Here is a 9221-nt window from a genome sequence, read left to right on the forward strand (position 1 = left end):
TCTCACAAAAACACTCCGTAACCCACTCAAAACGCTATTGAAACCTAGTTTTTGGATCGCAAATTACCAGCGAACTCTGTAAACGGAAGTTCTAAACATTCTGCCAGGAGACGCTGGTTGATATGGCGGCCTTCATGCAGAAGCCAAGAAAAAAGATCTCAAATGTAACAAAGAAAACAGGGTATTAATTCAGAGGGGGGTGCAAGGTTTCTCTCAAATCAAAACCAAAAACTTCCTTAGATAATATCTTGCTTATCTGAAAAGAAAAAGAAATAATAATACATCAACATTAACTAACTCCCTTTACTGTCATAAACAAGAGAAAACTAATTCAAAACAAAATGGCACCACCTTCCTACTTAACCCTCAAAATAAAGACAAACTAACAAATCAACCAGACTCTCTTCTCTTTGGGTGAATTTCTAGATGTTAACAAGAAGACAACTAATTGTAGAAGTTTGACTTCAATATCTGCAACATTCATGAGCTACTTAAGCTAAATCAAATCTTTAAAGCTGTACTAAACAACAGTTCTGCATTTGGAGAAGAGCTCAGCCGCTGCACCATCCAGACACCACCAACACTGGTTTGAAGTGCAGTTCAGGTTAAATACTCTTTCTCCTCTCCCAATAGCCAATCACTGGTAAGATCCAATGATCACTACCAGGTGGACACAGTTACCTGTACAGTTAAATGTATCCATTATTTTTTTATGCCAAAAATCATTCAAATTAGTACAATTTGCGCTCGGCTTAGTCTGATACAATTCAAAGTCTTTCATAGAGTCCATTTCTCAAAAACCAGGCTATCTGAAATTTTTCCCAATATCCATGACAGATGTGACAGATGTCATGCACCAAGTTGTAATTTGAGTCATATGTTCTTTATGTGCCCACTATTACAGAATTATTGGATTAATTATTTTACAATTATGTCCAAGGTGTTGCAGGTAAATATAAACCCATCCCCTGATGTTGCCATTTTTGGGGTTCCAAAGATTTGGTCCAAATTTAATTATAAACAACTTGATGTTTTGGCCTTTACCTCACTAATAGCCAGGCGTCGTATACTACTTCGCATCCCATACTTCGTATCCCAATGGCTTGTAGATACCATGCATTTTCTTAAGTTGGAAAAGGTTAGATGCTCTGGGAAAACTAATTTCTTTAAAAAGTGGCAATGTTTTATAACTTGCTTTAACTCTCTTAAGGTATTGCCTTCCATTTAATAGATGCACTCTCCTGAGTTCCCTCCCTTTTTAATTTATTTCATATTAAACTTTTTTGTTTTATCTAATACCATTTTATACCGTTTAATTGTAAATATTTACTTTCAACATTGACAACATTGACTGAACATTTGATTGTAATATTTGGTTGTAATTTTCAGCACACTTAATACTTATGTTTCTATTTTTCTTTTCCTCTTTTATTATTATCATTATAATTATTAATATTTCTCTTTTTTATTATATATATATATATTTTTTTTGTTATTATTTTTTTTCTCTTTTGTAAAAAAAAGAAAGAAAAAGAATTATATGTAACTATCTGTACTGATGTAATGTTTGTTTTTTCACAATAAACAATTTAAACATAAAAATCATTCAAATATATTAAGTAAAAATCATGTTCCATGTTCATTTATTAAATTTCCCACCGTAGATATATCAAAATTCAATTAATTTTAATATGCATTTTAATATGCATTGCTAAGAACTTATTTTTAAGTGTTATTAAGAGACCTCACCCCCGAACACCCCCTCCTCCTCCCCCCATGGTTCAAATAGTTGCATCTCGGCCAAATATTGTTCTATATAAACAAACCATACATCAATGAATAATTTATTTATTCAGTTTTGAGATGATGAATAAATCTCACTTTCCTAAAATTACTCTGGTTTTGTGGTCCTGGATCGCCTTTCACATTATTTCTGGAAAAAAAAAATACTTCAGTAATTTTGCTTCTAACAGCAATAAAAGTTTGACCTGGTGCCATTTATTTTCTGGAAAACATGGTAAAGTGAAATAGAAAGTAGAATAAACATTTAAGATGGAAATCAGCCAATCAATCAAATATGTGACACGATTATGTGAATGTTTATACAAAAGATCAAATTTTCTTTCATCAGTACCGACACTCTTTGTATAATCTTGAATCGTACTGAAACAACATGATCAGTTTTACACAAGCTTGTACATGTTCAGTTTGAGCTGAATCAAATGATGATTGTACTAGAATAAATTCTAATATGCGTCTAATGTATGTGGTGATTAGCTTTTTCATTTTTGCTGGGTCAGACCACATTAAGATAATTACAATCATAAAAGAACAACGAGGCTTTACTACAGCAGCAAAGCACAGACACACATACTCTATGTAGATAATTGAAAGAGCATAAAGGAACAGAGCTCAGAACAGTCTGTGTGTTATGATGAATAAATAGGAAGTCTGATGAATGGACAGACTGAACGACGTAGCTTTGGATGTGCGATAGATGGGAGGAAAAGAGAGCAGCAATTATCTGGGCTCGGAGAGTAAGATGAGCCGCTGTCAAATGGTCATATAGTTTAGAGGTGTATTTCTGGCTGTGGGGTTTTAAACGTCTACATGTCTTTCCAGTCCTCTGAGATTGAAGCAAACTGCTGCTTTACGCTCCAGCTGACCTACATAATCTTGTGTAAGGCTCAACAAAAGAAGCAGAGGTTAAGCTCATCCTTTCCGACTGAGTCAAACAATGAATCAAGCTTTTGTTCAAATCTCCTGCATGTTATGAATGCGAATTCATGTCTTGAGTGCTTTGAAAACTGTATCACGTATTGAAGGTTGTGAGTTCATGACTGAAATGTTGCATACTTCTGTTTAATGACTAATATCATTTTATTAAATGTATTATTTTTAAAATTCCATTTATGGTACATGCATATTTGTTGAAGTCAGAATTATTAGCCCTCCTGTATTTTTAGCCCCCGTTTATTTTTCCCTATTTTCTGTTTAACACATTTCTAAACATAATAGTTTTAATAACTCATTTAATAACTCATAATAGTAAATACTATTTGACTAGATATTTTTCAAGACACTTTTATACAGCTTAAAGTGACATTTAAAGGATTAACTAGGTTAATTAGGTTAGCAAGTTAGGGTAATTAGACAAATCGTTGTGCTTTTCAGTGAGCCAAGGTACAGTACCTTTTTTTCTTCTCATGCAGAGCTGACTTGCAGTGTTCCACATTGATCGATTCTTGCACCCCAGTTATTCTCATTATATATGCTGCCCATAGGAACTATAATGAGATAGTTTAGTAATATGTATTTCTGTTATTCAGATGATACACAGCTTTATATACCTATCCAAAAAACAATTGCTTAACTTTCAAAAGATTAGAAGATTGTCTTCGCGATATCAAACTTTGGCTCACTGTTAACTTTATGCTTTTGAATAAAGAGAAAAAACCTGAATTATTCTTTTTGGTTCTCCACAGCATTCTAGAAACCACCTACTGATTTCTGTGTATTAAACTGTTACCTCACCTCTGAAATTAAAAAGCTTGGATTTCTACTAGACAGTAGTCTAAAACTTGACAAAAAAATAAGTAAAATAGTAAGTTCAAGTTTTTATCATGTACGATGACTAGCCAAAATGAGTCCCTTTCTAAGCAGGAAGGGTTTTTAAATGATTATTCATGCGTTTATTTCCACATATTTGATTTTTGTAATTCTTTAAATATTGGTCCACCCTCATCTTCTATTTTGACTTCAAATAGTCCAAAATGTGGCCCTCCTGTTTGCCCACGAGTAGCCACAAATATGACCATATCACATCAATATTGCGATCACTACATTGGTTGCCGGTTCATTTCCGAATAGACTATAAAATTTTACTTTTTGTTTATACAACCTTGCATAACCGAGCGCCACTGTATCTTTATGATCTGATCACTGCTAAGACTCAAACCTGATCGATTAGATCAAGTTCTGACTGCCATCTATTGCAAATCCTAAATAAAACTATGGAAACCATTAAAAATCAGAATAGCACCCACTCTATTTTTAAATCTAGACTTTTTTTTGAGTGCATTTAATATTCCCTAATGGCGGTTCCAGCTTATACTAAATTTGTTTCTATATATGTATGTATGTATGTATGTATGTGTATATATATATATATATATATATATATATATATATATATATATATATATATATATATATATATATATATATATATATATATATATATATACACACACACACACACACACTCACAGTTGAAGCCCCCATGAATTATTAACGCCCCTGTTTATTTTTTCCCCCCAGTTTCTGTTTAACGAAGGAAAGATCATTCAGCACATTTCTAAACATAATAGTTTTAGTAACTCATTTATAATAACTAATATCTAAATAAATAATATTTGACTAGATATTTTTCAAGACACTTCTATACAGCTTAAAGTGAGATTTAAAGGCTTAACTGCTTAATTAGGTTAACTAGGCAAGTTATTGTATATGGATGGTTTGTTCTGTAGACTATTAGGGAAAAGAATAGCTTAACAGGGCTAATAATTTTGTCCCAAAAATGGATTTTTACAAATTTAAAAACTACTTTTATTCTCGCCGAAATAAAACAAATAAGACTTTCTCCAGAATACAAAATATTATCTGACATACTGTGAAAATTTCCTCGCTCTGTTAAACATCATTTGGGTAATATTTAAAAAAGAAAAAAAATTCAAAGGGGGCTAATAGTTCTGACTTAACTGTATATTAATTAATATGTTATTTCAGTTTATATTTGATTTTAAACAGATGTATAGCATTTTTATAGCAAGTTACTGTTTTTATCTACGTAACGTGATTGTTTATTGTTGGTGAAATCCATTAATAAATAAAAAAAAGCTCTTTATTTTATTTATTTGTACAATGATATTCAGTATGTGCATATGCTAAATAAAGGAACTGAAACCTTTTGAGAACTAGTGTTTACCAACTGACTATAGAACCGAAACCGATGCACAGATAGGGATGGTGAAAGAATGTCAGCACTTCTGATGTTTCTCTGACATGTATGATAACTGTTGGGTTGTTTATGATTGTATCAGGAAGCAGAGGGCTTGCATCGGGTTATTAATTAACTGCTGAAATGAATCTGCGTCCAATATGTGTCAGTGTGAGAATAGTAAACAAACCATGCACTTAAACAGAGCATTTGACCTGTGATACTTTAGTCACTTGGTGTGATGACCTGTTGCTTTTACAAACAGTATGTGATCCATCAACACTTATGTGAAGTTAGAGAATCTATTGTATGCATGTGTATTGTAAAGGGTGATGAGTTTGCTCCTATAAATAGAGCTGGCCATGCAGTGAATTCCTTATAAACAAATCACTTGACCTTTTATTGGTTTGCCACGGAAATATGTTGGCTGTGCGTGTACACACACAGACACACACACACACACCCTCGACGCATATCTCCTGTGTGATTCTAATGAGGAAGTTCTTGTTATTATTTCCAGGATGTGTGAATGTTGTTTGCTCATAAAAGTCACCTGGACTGACAGGGGAGAATCAATTATTCTGCCAGCCCACTATTAATGTCAGAAAGTCTGCTATAAAGCATTTAATTCTCTCTCTCGGTTCCTCCCTCGCTCGTGCTGCTGCTCCACTGACCCATATTCCTCTGGTAGTCCTTTAAAGCTACAGAGCCGCAGTCAGCTTCCAAACCAAAGCAGCACCGACATCAAAAAAACCCCAGTGACAAAGCAAAACATAAAAGAAATTACAGAGACGAAAGGACAAGAAGGGAAACATACAATAGCACAGAAAGAAAAGAAAGAAAGAGGTTTAGAAAGTCTTTAATCAATCAAAACAGGCATGAAGTTAATCAGAAAAATGTTCAACAATTGAAAGATAAGCTGTCATGTTAATAGTTTATCCTTTAGTAAAAAATAAGGAGAGGGGAAATGTATTTATTAATTTTTTTTTATTATTCAACTAGTGTAAAAAGGATAAGAACATGAACAGTTTGCCCTTCAAATGCAAGTCTTCCAAATAGCAAATTTTGCTTGCCCAATTAAAATTGCCAGTAGTATATTGTTCTCTGTTTACTTTAGAAAAGTATGAAAAAAACAGAAAGAGAAGAAAAAGGAAAGAGAAAAGAAAGCAGACGCTGTTTTTTTTCTTGGTCTCATGACTCACTGTGTGATGAATAAGACTCCCTTTTTTAAGAATTATCATCAGACTTTAATTAAAATGCATTGCTTTTTGGTTTCATAATAATTAGCAGCGTTTTGCTGGAACTTTTGTGTGAACATCATGGCAACTGCAGCTATTAAAGTGTTAGAATAATGCAGAGCAATTAAATCTATTTGGTGAGTGTACGGATGATGCTGTGCTGGTGTGTCTGAGAGGTTGTGCTGCTCTTCTGCCCGGTGGCCATGTTGGACGGAGGTCTGATTGAGGATCTGTGTTTGCCATGGCAACTGATACTGTTCTTCCTGGCATCACACACTATGTGTGCTTTATCTCTTTTAAGACATTTAAAAATATGTGATTGTGTTTGTGTGTGTCTGTGTGTGTCTGTGTGTGTGTGTGTGTGTGTGTGTGTGTGTGTGTGTGTGTGTGTGTGTGTGTGTGTGTKTKTGTGTGTGTGTGTGTGTGTGTGTGTGTGTGTGTGTGTGTGTGTGTTTGTGTGTGTGTTTATGTGTGTGTTTGTGTGTGTGTGTTTGTGTTTGTGTGTGTGTGTGTGTGTGTGTGTGTGTGTGTTCTTGTATACCTTCTTTCATTCATTCATTTATTCATTCATTCATTTTCTTTTCAGCTTAATCACTTCACTAATCAGGGGTCGCCACAGTGGAATGAACCGCCAACTCCATTTATACATTCTTTTCCTTTTAGCTTAGTTCCTTTATTAATCAGGGGTCGCCACAGTGAAACGAACCGCCAACTTATTCAGCATATGTTTTACGCAGCCGAAGCCCTTCCAGCTGCAACCCAGCACTGAAAAACACCCATACACTCTTGTATTCATACTCACTACCAATTTAGTTAATTCTATTTACCTATAGCGCATGTCTCTGGACTGTAAGTGGGAAACTGGAGCACCCGGAGAAAACTCACACGAACACGGGGAGAACATGCAAACTCCACACAGAAATGCCAACTGATCCAGCTGTTACTTGAACCAGCAAGCTTATTGCTGTGAGGTGACTGTGCTACCCACTGAGCCACTGTGTCGCCTTGTATCCAATGAAAAGTCTACAGGAAATTAAACAAAGTTTCAGTGCAGAAAAAGTTGCATTCTTTTTCATTAACAATATGTTTTTTATTCCAGATGTCTAAGTTGAGAGTTTATTATAAACATCAGTTAGCTTTGCCATCATTATTTCAACTCCACTGACACTGCTGCAGCAGACCCAGTTTCTTTTGCTGCATCAGTGGAATATGTGAGGAAACCTCCAAAATAGAGCAGGTTTCATGAGCGTCTTCAAAAGGTGTGCAGCCTCAGCTTCTTGTAAATTTGACCATTAGTGTTTCTGTTAAGCCTGAATATGTTTCAGTCACTTCCAAAAAAACACCATGACAATGTGTTGTACACATCTGCAACACTCTTTTTTTTACACTGCAAATGCTCTGCATTTATCTCTCAAATTATGTACAATATTTCTGTTTCACTACGTGGTCTGTTTAAAGTACTTTTAAAACTGTTTATGTATAATAATGCATCTCTCACATAGATAGATAGATAGATAGATAGATAGATAGATAGATAGATAGATAGATAGATAGATAGATAGATAGATAGATAGATAGATAGATAGATAGATAGATAGATAGATAGATAGATAGATAGATAGATAGATAGATGATGTTGTAAAGCAGTTATACACTCACTGGCCACTTTATTAGGTCCAACTGCTCGTTAACGCTAATTTTTAATCAGCCAATTACATGGCAGCAACTCAATGTTAGTCTGAGTATTTCAGAAACTGCTGATCTACTGGGATTTTCACGCACAACCATCTCTAGGGTTTACAGAAAATGGCCCAAAAAAGAGAAAATATCCAGTGAGTGGCAGTTCTGTGGATGCAAATGACTTGCTTATGCCAGAAGTCAGAGGAGAATGGCCAGACTGGTTCCAGCTGATTGAAAACAACAGTAACTCAAATAACCACTCGTTACAATCAAGATATGCAGAAGAGTATCTCTGAATACACAACACATCCAGCCTTGAGGCGGAAAGGCTACAACAGCAGAAGACCACACAGGATGGCACTCCTGTTAGCTAAGAACAGGAAGCTGAGGCTACAATTCACAGAGGCTCACCCAAATTGGACAATAGAAGATTGAAAAAATGTTGCCTACCTGAGTATTGTTGCTGACTATTCCTTTATGACCAGTGTACCTATTTTCTGATGGCAACTTCCAGCAGGATAATGCGCCATGTCATAAAGCTCGAATTATCCCAGATATCTAAGGTGTCTTGAACATGACAATGAGTTCACTGTACTCAAATGGCCTCCACAGTCACCAGTTCTCAATCCAATAGAGCACCTTGGGGATGTGGTGGAACAGGGCATTTGCATTATGGATGTGCAGGCGACAATCTGCAGCAACTGCATGATGCTATCATGTCAATTTGGACCAAAATCTATGTGGAATATTTCCAGTGCCTTGTTGAATCTATGCCACAAAGGATTAGCGGAAGGGGGTCCAACCCGGTACTAGAAAGGTGTACCTAATATAGTGGCCGGTGAGTGTATATGAGTGTATAATGATGTATATTTACACATTTCTAATTACTGAATTATTTTCACTTATTATTAATTTATTAACACCTAATTTGTTGTCGTATATTATTATTAATATTTTATTACTACTACTACGCTTTTCCTGAAATAGAAAAAAAATGCTGCAGGAGATGTAGCATATACATTTTTTTTTTATTTCTATTAGTAGCCTACCACATGAAGGCAATTACAGAGAAGCAACTGTGCATATATGTGAAAGCAAACCTGAGCCACACACACACACACACAGTAAAGGCTGACAGCAGCATGACGTTCGCCAAAACAACAGCCAAACTTGCGGATGGTCCGTGAAAATGAACAGTGATTGTTGCCGGGTGTTTGTGTTCGAGGCCGCGCTGACATGTGTGTGTCTTCTCTCTGGCGCGCGCGCGTGTTTGTGTGTGTGTATGTGTGTGAGGCTGCGGGCGG

At 35.3% G+C, this 9221-nt stretch overlaps 1 protein-coding gene across 6 annotated transcripts in view; it reads left to right on the plus strand.

Annotated features, from left to right (window-relative positions):
- Positions 1 to 9221, plus strand: part of npas2 (neuronal PAS domain protein 2) — a 119398-nt gene that overhangs the window by 41110 nt on the left and 69067 nt on the right. The gene's annotated exons all lie outside the window — the stretch shown is intronic.

This window comes from Danio rerio, chromosome 5 (genome assembly GCF_049306965.1).
Source record: "Danio rerio strain Tuebingen ecotype United States chromosome 5, GRCz12tu, whole genome shotgun sequence".
Lineage (NCBI taxonomy): Eukaryota > Metazoa > Chordata > Actinopteri > Cypriniformes > Danionidae > Danio > Danio rerio.